Source organism: Azolla caroliniana, unplaced genomic scaffold, assembly GCF_043228905.1.
Source record: "Azolla caroliniana isolate FFs.n. ecotype wild unplaced genomic scaffold, voAzoCaro1.0.p SCAF_1, whole genome shotgun sequence".
NCBI classification, from domain to species: Eukaryota; Viridiplantae; Streptophyta; class Polypodiopsida; order Salviniales; family Salviniaceae; genus Azolla; species Azolla caroliniana.
The window spans coordinates 19342912-19353934 of NW_028230436.1; positions in this window are offsets into that span (position 1 = coordinate 19342912).

Genomic DNA, 11023 nt, shown 5'->3' on the forward strand with positions numbered 1-11023 from the left:
AAATTGTATATGTTCATCTCTATATGTGAGCATAGGGTAATGATGAGGTTGGATGGTTTGCACTACCATCATTTTTGTTTTCTCCACATTCACTGCTAGTCCACTACTATAGCAAAATTCTTTTAATGTCCCAAGTAAATGTTGCATACTATCAACCTCATATGAGAAGAGTACGACATCATATGCATATAGAAGCAATAAGATAACATGTTGCATCAATTTGGGGGCATTCAATACTTCTTCTCTTGCAACCTTACCACTTCTTCTAATTTATCAATACATAAGTGAAAGAGAGAGAGAGAGAGAGAATAAAACTCAAAACTAGCGAATGAATCCAAATGAGGAGAAGCTCCTCCATATATAAGCCCTCGAGTGGTTGTTGGGCTACCCAAGTGGCTATTGGGCTACCTCAACTGTTATGCCTCATTTTGGGGCTCATTGGTTCTATCCCAACTCACTTTGGGACCATGTTCTAGTTGGGATTGTTTAGGAGCACCACACATATGAGGATTTACATTATATCCAAGAGCAAGCTTACAATACTACCAAATTGGGACAAACTAGAAACAGGGTTGGGACTAGTTGGGACAGCCCAAGTAGACCACATTCACCCGTATCCCATGGATCTTGAGTCCCATCAAGCTCACAAGATATTTATTACCAAGCACTTCCGCAACTTGGCTTTCCACCACGACTCTAAGACGTACTCAATCTTCTTCTTGGTTTTTGTTCAAAGGATTCCATTGTCTCCGCTCCTTGTTCAGCCTCTTTGTTTATCGCCTTTCAAGGGTTTTCCCCATTTACTTCGGGTTCCACTGTCTTGATTGAGCTCACTTTTGTTGATCTGTTCTTGATCCTTAGCTCAACCTTGGTTTATGGTAATCCCTTAGACTCCACCTCGTGTACCTCGAGCTCTTGCTTTGGGGACTCTTCCACCTTGACTTCTAGCTCAATCTCTTCAGTTTGTTCTTCCTTGGTCTTACTCTGACATTCGGTCTTGAGCTCTACTTCTTCCATCTTTCCTTCTTGTTCAACCTCCTCCGTTTGGTCTTCGTTGATCTCCATCTCGAACTTGATTTCCATCTTGGTTTCGATCTTGGTTTCGATCTTGGTATCGATCTCGTCCTTCTCAAACTTTCAGTTAAGATCGTAATCGGCCAAAACCGGTTTCTCATATATGTATTGGGGTGCAAAGAACAAGTCGATAGTACGCAAACACAAAACAAGAAACGAAAACAGAGGCAGAAGATATTTAACGTGGAAACCCCAAACGGGAAAAACCACTTGTGTCAGGCCTTTCGCTCCGGATCATTGCATGAGTCGGGTGGGAACCGTTGAGGTTTTGGACTAGGAGAAAGAAGAATATGAGATAAGGTTTGTTACGAATAGATTGCAAGATGAAGATATGAAACTCGTGAATCTCACGAGTATAGTGTATTAATTGATATTTAGATTGTAAGAGAGAAATAGATGGCAAAATCATGAATCCCACGAATATTTTTTATTAATCAACCCTTATAAAAAATCAACAACCATATACATCTTTCTCTCTTCCTTATATAATGATGGAAGAGGCTAATTATAGCATCATGCTTTTTCCTGAAGTGTTCGTGCACATTAAATGTGCACGAGTTGCCTTTTTCAACCATGATTTTTTATTTCCTAAATATAGTGCTCATGCACGCTAGATGTGCATGAGTAATTGCCTTGTGTTTTTCTTCCAAATAAAGTTTTCACGTATTCTAAAAGTGCATGATTTACTTTTTTTGTAAAAATAGGCATAAATATAAGTCTTATATTTATTAAATCTATATTTAGATCACTTATGATAAGTTAGTACAATGGTAAAGTTTGGGTTTGTTTATATGGAGGTATACGGTTTGAATCTTGCCCTGTGCATGTAACAATGTTTTTAATCTTTTCTTTTATTTATTTATGCGTACTTAAATCGGATATATTTTTTACATATGTCACGTAGTGTGTGAATACACTACGACAACGTGGAGTTCACAAACTCTAAAATAGAATCACAATTTTGGGAGAAGTACAATGAGAAGCTAAAAGGCAACAACCTTCTGCTCTCCTTTGTTAGACGGACGGCTATAGAGTTACTCACATGCTAACTCTCATTCTCTCTCTTATTCTCAATTACTAAGGCAACAACTCACTGTAACTTGTTATAACTATATATCATCATTAAACTACTTACCCTAAGTATATTTATATTGATATACGATATGGGCTATTTACAGATATAGCCCACATGGGGCACATTTAGACTATTTACAAATATAGTCTCTCAAATCGGTTATATAACCGATTTTTAGTTTTTGGACTCGGCTGAATTACCCGCATACTCCACCCGATTCGGTTTCTCCTCTTTTTCCCATTCGGAGGGACCTGTTTTCCCTACACTTTCATTTATGCTTCATGGTTCCTTGGGAGTGTTTTGTTAGGAAATATTGAGAATCAGACTCAACCTCCTTAGTGTGGGAACACACCTTTGGAATATCCAAGTGTGTGAACATCCCACGGTTGTCCGCCATAAGAGGCCAAAAGTAAATAATGCATAATAAAGAAGCGTATTAATTATAATAGAAGCGTTGAAGTAATGCGTGTAACGATTCACGCAGGAAGCATAACTGACTAGGCCCGATTTATATAAAGGGCATATGAACATTGTAAAGGGTTAGCGCATTTTGGAGCACAGTCTTTTAATATAGTTTCTGTCTTCTTTGATTCCTGTCTCTTGTCTCTTGCCTTTTATCTCTGTGCGTGACTGTGTACAAGTAGTGTAAGGCGAAGTACGCGTGCGTAATTACGCACATTAGGAGCTCGGTTGTAGCCGTCTCCCATTACGCCTTTTTTATACACTCTACTACATAAGTCCCTACGTCCTACGCGCTATGCCAACCTCCTCTCCCTTGTACCACGATCACCTTGATACCTACCCTGAAGCACTGAGGGTAAGACCGTGTTCCTAACCGATAACACTTTTGGCACGCTTGGTGATCTGTGAATCCTCACAACCGAGCAGCAAGGAATGGATGTCTAGCTACCGACATATCAGAGAACCTACTCAACAAGATCGATCATTGCCTAGATCCATCACCCGACAGACAGAAGAACGTGATACGCGGAAACCCCGCCTCAGCTATCGCGTCCCCTCGTTTCAGGAGTACACGGTAGACTCTACGCTCGAAGAACAAAGTGGCATTGGATAGGAAGTCCTATCGCACCTAGACCAATATAGTGCGACTAAGCTTCACAACAACCCTCACCGTGGAAGCACCAACCTTCCCTTGCCTAGCTTCATTGCTGCAACCAGAATGGCCTTTTCATACCCCCATTTCGACGGAGAAACCGGCGCCGAGAGCAACCTACGATCGTTCCTTAACGTGTGGAATGCCAACCACATGGCACAAAGGCTACCAGATGCGGAAGCCCACGAATTGAAGGTCACCCAGTTCGGGCTAACCTTGGATGGTCGAACTGCGCGCTGGCACTCCCAACTCGATCTAACAACATTCGCAACATTTGACCAACTGCAATCGTCGTTCTTGCGAATCTTCCATCGGAGTGGCCACAAAGTGAAGTTATTGATCAATTTTATACGATCAAGCAACTTCCAAAGGAATCCGTAGCGGATTACAGTTTAGGGTTCCAGAGTCTATGACATCAACTCACACGGGCCCCCATAGAGGAAGAGGCCAAGGATACATTTTTGGCAGCTTTATGACAATCCCTAAGGACTACGCTGACCACACAGAGTGTAAAGGGCGAGACGGAAGATATGGTTATTGAGCGGGCGTTGCAGCTCGAATTAGAGGATGAGGATGAAGGACTGTCCATGACATCGCTCCGGCAGGCGTTGCCCCAAGACGAGGAATATTGATTCGGCTAGGCAATTCAATGCACAATCTACTTAAACTCCGGGCACTTTGTGGTGGATTGTAACATGCGGGTACATTGCCCTATTTGCCATTCACGGGTACATACACTGGATCAGTGCGAATATAACATGCTGAATAGACCCACCCAGACAATTCGCCGTATGGAACCGCAACGACAGTACTGCCGTAACAACCAAGGCTGGTAGGACGAGCGTTACCAAAATACGGAACGATACCAGAAGGCGGAAAGACAGTACCGTAACCGCCATAACAGTGACCCGTATTCCGACGAAGAAGAGCAGGATGAGGAATAATACCGGAATAATGACCGTTACAATCGGGGGGGGGGGGGGGGCTCGCTATGACAATCGACGTCGTATTAACAATCGCGGACGACCAACTGTTCCCCGACAAAACGACAATAATCGCTAGACACAGGACCAACGCTGTTACGAGGAGAGTTTAGAGGATGAACGAGGCCAAGAGCTTTGCCGGGAGTATCGCCAGAAACCCCGTAACAACCGAAGATTTCAGCAACCACGGGAAGAGCAACTTGCACCCCTAGACACCACCGCACTACTAGTAGTAGAGAAAGGCGAGTCCAGGGTACATTGCTTCGTGTGCCAACAAACAGGACACTACGTGACACAATGTCCACAATGCAATAAAGGCAAGGACCTAACCGTGAATACTATCATGACGAATATCCAACCAGTCACTACATGCAGTCAGGCGAAAAACATAGAATGGACAGAACAAGATGACATATGCAAGGTAGCCCAGGCCTGGGTGGAGAAAGCAAATGAAGCTAACGCAGAGCGAATGAAGCAAGAATCGGCGAGCGCCATGACGCAGATTGAAGATAAGGCACTATTGCCAGACCCGTTGTTGTGAAGATTCCGGACCATAGTGAGAAACTAGGGAATATCGGAAGAATCGGCGAGGTGGAGCATGTGCACTCACCCTTGTACAAATTGTGTTAAGGATAGGGGCGCCGTTATGGGCCGAACAATAGTTAATTCGGGACAAAGGATCCCATGTAATAAGGGATTTATCCCACACTATTACACATCCCTCTCCTTGTTCTATAAAAGGAAGGGAGCGCCCTTTGTGAAGGGGTTGCCCATTTTTGTGTTAGGGGGTATACCATTAGATTAGGGTTAGTCGGTTTTAACTTGGTAGTTCTTCTTCTTCTTCTTCTTCCTCGTCGTGAGGGTTGAGAGTTCGTGTAGGGTTTGCTTCTGCTCGGTCTCCTGTGCAAGACACCCACTCGGCGCGACAAGCCCGTGAGCTCCCCCGGTCGGCAGCTTGGCAGCAGACCGCTGCTGTAACCTACCTTGGTCTGGCTCGGAGACGGGGTTGTAATCTTCTCTTGTAATATATATATCTGTTTGGTTGTGCACTTCTACGTCTCTGATGGTGTTGGGTGTTTCTACCCCTTTTGCTTCCTGTGCGTAAGAGTCGTTGTCGCGCGCACACTCTCCCTCTCCTCTCTCTCTCTCTCTCTCTCTCTCTCTCTCTCTCTCTCTCTCTCTCTCTCTGTCTCTCGTGTTCGGTTGCATCCGGGTCGTGTCCAGTGTCAGTTTTCTTAGCATCCCTTTTCTCCCTCGTCCGAGACCCCCGTGGTCCCCCCCTTCTACACGCATACGCGTAAGAACGCGACATATTTGGTGAACCCGACGTGGACGGCGGCAAGGGAGAATGGAGTTGGAAGAAGATGACTTTGCACAACTTTTTGTCGAAGTGGTGAGGGAGTTTGGACGAGCAACAGCAAGACGAGAGACGGCGCAGCAAGCGGTTGAGCGAGTGGTCGAAAGAGTCAGCCATTTCAACGGGGACAAAGTCCCATTCTACTTGGAAGCCTACAACGCGGTAATGGAGGAGCGAGACGTAGACGAGGCGTTGAGGCTGGAGTTCTTCTATCGGGTCGTCGTCGTCTGTATGGACGCCGAAGTGAAGGAGCTCCGAGAAGCTCATAGTTCGTGGGAGGCCTTTGAAGAGGCGCTCCTGTAGGCATATGGAGGACGGTGGAAGAGCCGGGGATGACGCGACTTCGACCAGTGGGTTGCATTGGCGAAGACCCACCGTGGCGCAATGAAGGCGTTCCGAGAGTTTGAGTAGCGGCTTGCTCGGCTCCCGGAGTGGGAACAAGGTTTGGTGGGGGCGGACAAAGTCCTATTGTTCGTTAGGTTGATCGACCGAGCGAAATGTGAGTCCATCGGGATTGAGCTCGAAGACGATGACGGAGCAAATGGCCTTAACGGAGGACTGGTCAAAGGTCGAAAGGGTATGCCAACGGCTAAATGACGAGTGAGCCAAGAAGGCTAAGAGGAAGGCACGCGACGGCGTGTCATCACAACGGGAAGAGGCTGAACGACAAAGAGAGTCGGCAAGGCTCGGCTTCGGGGACATGATTGCGGAGGCGTATGCAGTTGTCGAGGCGATGCTCAAGGAAGAGGAAAGATCGAGGCCGCAAGCCGAGGCCGGGGAGGCGGACTTGCCCCACGAGATGGCGGGAGATCGGTACCACGGTACCATGGGAGAGGGTGCGGAACAAAATGCCCTCTCGACTTGCAGAGATAGAACGGCCGAGGACGAGGCCGAGATATCGATCGCAGAATCGAAACGTTGGGACCGGCGGTTTCAGGCATGTCAGCTCGAAACTCCGGACATTGGAGAAGCAAGCCCGGGCGGGGCTTGCGCGATCGGTAAGAAGACGACCGTCGACCACGAGGAGCCAATGGCTACGGATAGGGGTGCGAACCGGACGGGCGATTCTTCGCGTCTTCCCACAGTTGCTCCCGAGACAATGGCAGTCGAGCCCGAGTGCCCACGTGAGTCCCATGAGGAGGAAGGCGGCGGCGTGAGACCGAGAATCGCCGGCAAGATGATGCGAGGAAGGAGCGGACGAAAGCCCTCGAAACCGATTTCGGAGAACTCGGCATTCGGGCCCTTACGCCCACGTGAGACCGAGGAGAAGGATGACCGTATCGAGGAGTCCTAGCATGATGCTAGTGAAGAAGCAAGCATTAACAAGGAAATTGGCTAGATGGATGCTGCTACTCCAGGAATTTGAATTCACGATCCAACATCGGTCGAGCACGCAGCACGCAGCACGCCGTAGACGATGTTCTAAGAAGAATAGATAACGGCGACGACGTTATCAAACAGGGTGATGATTTCCCCGACGTAGATATTCTACGGGTTGCAACTAGAGCATCACTGGACGAGAAATTTTTTCCAGATCGATGGTTGATGGAGATGACCTATTTCTTGACAACGGGACTGCCACCATCAAAGCTACGTAGTCACAATTTCTGCTTGGTGGAGGGAGTGCTATATCATAAAGGAAGCGATGGTAACTAGAGGCATGGTATACGGTAGGATGAGAAGGAGACAGTGTTACACGAAGCTCACTGTGGAACGGCAGGTGGCCATTACGCATGAGACGTTATTGCCCGAAAAGTGTGGCAAGCAGGCCTTTGGTGGCCGACTACGCAAAAGGACATGTATAAATATTGTAAAGAGTGTGACCTCTGCCAACGCCTAGGTCAACTGACGGAGCTCGCACGGATGCCTCACCAGCCAATGCTTCTGTTTGACCCTTTCCAAAAATGGGGTCTCGATTTGTCAGCCCCTTTACTCTAGCAGTGGCACGAACAGGTAATAAATATATCCAAGTCACCACAGATTATTGGACAAAGTGGGTAGAAGCGAAAGCGTTACGAGATAATACCGCGGCATCTACGAAGAAGTTCCTCTATGAACAGATTTGGTGCCGTTTTGGCTGCCCAATAGAACTCATAAGTGATGAAGGGAGATATTTTTTGAATACAGTTATCCACGAGCTCACAAACCATTATGCCGTAGTACATAAGAAGAGTACACCGTATTACCCCGAGGCGAATGGATTAGCGGAATTGTAAAAGAATACATATGCGAAACACAGAGTACACAGTTTGGAGAACTCAGACAACTCAGAGATGGAGATGGAGAGGGAGGGACAGAGAGAGCAGACAACTCAGTTCTATTTCAAAATAATGACGCTCTGTTCTGTACATCCATCGTGCTCAGTGAGCACCTTATATACAAGCCCTGACAATCGGGCTAACACAAGTACTAACAGTACTTGAATGCTCATAAATGAGCCGACTACACAAACTCCCAAAATTATTCCTTTGCGAGGAAGAACGCTCTAACGACCTCTTCGGTTTTCACACCGATGTGGCCCTATTGTGCGTACTTTTTCACGCACTCAGTCTATGCACTGGGTTATGCTGCATACTTCGCACCGAATGTTGAGCTTGTCTCTCAACGCTCCCTCTCAAACTCAACTTGAGGTTTCACTTGCTCCGTTGGATCTACGCTCCGGTTCCTTCTGGTTTCACGCCTCGTTCGCGTTCCTCGACCCGTTCGATTCCGCGTGCTTCAACCCTTTCGGCCGGCTTGTTTGCTTGTTCGGCCCTTCTCAGCTCCCTTGTTGTCACGGTGTCGACGCGTTCTTCGCTGCCCTTTTCTCCACATGGCCTTCAGTTGATTTAGTGTATCCGAATCGAACATTTCGATTAAATCGAACACTTCCGATTCAATTCCGCTCTCATCTGAATTGGTTGTCTCCAATTCGTTTCTTGTCTTTAGGCCTTTGACTACATCAGACCACGTCTTCGTCTTGGCCTTATCTCCCCCTATTTCGACTATCCTCGGCTCCTTCTTATGCTTACGGCCCTTGCTTCCGTCTTCGGCTTCTTCAGTCGGTTCGAAGTCAAATTCTCCATCGGACTCCGCATCTCGGTCACTTCCACTGTGATGCTTACCTCTGCTACTTTCACGCTCTTGTCCCTGTTCTTCCTTTCTCCCCCTCAAGTTCGGCGTGTTGAGGTGACGCAACCCAAGTGCACCTGAGAAATGCCGTAACTTGTCGAAACCAAGAGGTTTTGTCAAGATGTCGGCAATCTGCCGAGCCGTCGGAACATATGCTAGTTCGACTTCACCTGAAAGGACCTGCTCACGGACAAAATGGTAATGCACCTCAATGTGCTTGGTCTGGGCATGGAACATGAGGTTTTTCGCAAGGTGGATACTATTGAGGTTGTTGCAATAGATTGTCGTCGGATCAGACACCTCTACATGTAGATCCCGTAATAGCCGTTTCAGCCAAATGACTTCACATGTAGCGATAGTCGGTCCTCGATATTCGGCCTCCGTGCTCGACATTGCTACTATTGGCTGCTTTTTGTTGTTCCACGCGATCACCACACTTCCTAACGAGAAGGCGTATCTGGATGTGGATTTACAATCACTGGTGTTTCCGGCCCAATCGGCATCTGTGTAGCCCACTAACTGTTCGGCAATGCCTGCTCGATAAAAGGACGCCATGTCTTTCGTGTTGCTGACATAACACAGTATCCGTTGCACGCATTGAAAGTGTTCGGCCGTAGGCTGCGACATGAATTGACTGATAAAGCCGACCGGGTAGCTAAGATCCGGCCGAGTAATCGTCAAATAGATAAGGCTCTCGACAATCTGTCGAAACCGTGTCGGGGCACACTCCTTCCCTGAATCTCAGCGAAGCTTTGCGTTTCTATCTAGAGGGGTCGAGATGGGCTTATAGTTTGCCATCCCGAACTTGAAGAGCATATTCAGTGCATAATGACGTTGGTTGATCAATATGCCTTCGGGGGTACGGATCACGTCGATCCTGAGGAAGTAATGAAGGTGTCCGAGATCCTTCATTTCAAATGATGCCACAAGTTGAAACTTCACGCGGCGGATTTCTTTGAGATCGGTACCAACGATGACAAAGTCATCAACATACAATAGAAGACTAACCGGTCCATATTGACCTTGCTGAACAAAGAGAGAAGAGTCCGACTTCGACAACGCAAACCCCATCCTATGCAGCTGTTGCATAATCTTCGTGTTCCAAGCTCGCGGGGCTTGCTTAAGTCCGTACAATGACTTCTTGAATCGGCAAACTACCGAGGTGTTTTCTTCGGATAAAAATCCGGGGGGCTGTACAATCTACACCTGCTCCTCAAGATCACCTTGCAGGAACGTGTTCTTTACATCCATCTGATGTAAGTGCCACCCCTTTGCTGCGACTACGACTACTAGTAGGACTCGCACGGTAGTTATCTTCGTGGCAGGCGCGAAGGTCTCATCATAGTGCACGCCGTGCTTTTGCGCGTAGCCTTTAGCTACTAAATGGGCCTTGTAGCGGTTGACAAAGCCATCAGTGTTGTATTTCACCTTATACACCCATCTACATTCGATCGGTATTACACCCTTGGGTGCGTCAAGTAGGTCCCATGTCTCGTTCTGCGTTAAGGCGCGCATCTGTTCCTCCATCATGGCACGCCAATTTGCGTCTTTCGCCACTTCTGCGTAGCTCTCTGGCTCAGGCACTTCTGCTACTCGCGTCATGTACGCGTAATGGTGCGCCATGTACTCATTATACCCGTATCTCCTTACGGGATTCTTCTGGCGGGTAGATTGACGTAATTTGTGATTACCTGATATCGTGATCTTTTCGGCCGATTTCGACCTCTTCTGTGGAGGTTCCTTCTCAACTAGCTCGAGGTCAGATTCGCTTTGAACTGACTCGGCACTACCAAAATCGTATTCCGGTGTCTTCTTCTTCCCCTTCTCCTTGCGCGTAAACCGTCTCCTCGGTTCTTTACGCGGGGACATCATGGCCGAATCTCCACTACTCGCCATCTCATCATCTGGTTGGCCATCTCAACCCAACCCCTCATTCGGCCCACTCAGCCGAAATGAGATCGGACTCTCTCTTAGAGCTCTGATTTCTTCATCGTGCGGAGGCATTTCAGCCTCGCTGATTTCTTCTTCAAAAATCGGAATGGAGTCATGAGGTTCTGGAGGAGAAGGCAAGTACCACGAAACGGACTCGTCAAATACGACATCGCAGCTTACACGTACTTCGGCTTCAACCCAATAAAATTTCGGCATATGCTTCTCTTCAAGCATTGCCCGGGCCGCTTCTTCAATCGTCCGATTCTTCCACTCGGCTACGCCGTACTGCTCCGGCATATATCTACACGAGAACTCGCATCAAATTCCCTCCTTCTGTAGATAACTTGTGAACTGGTCAGAGAAGTACTCCTTCCCGC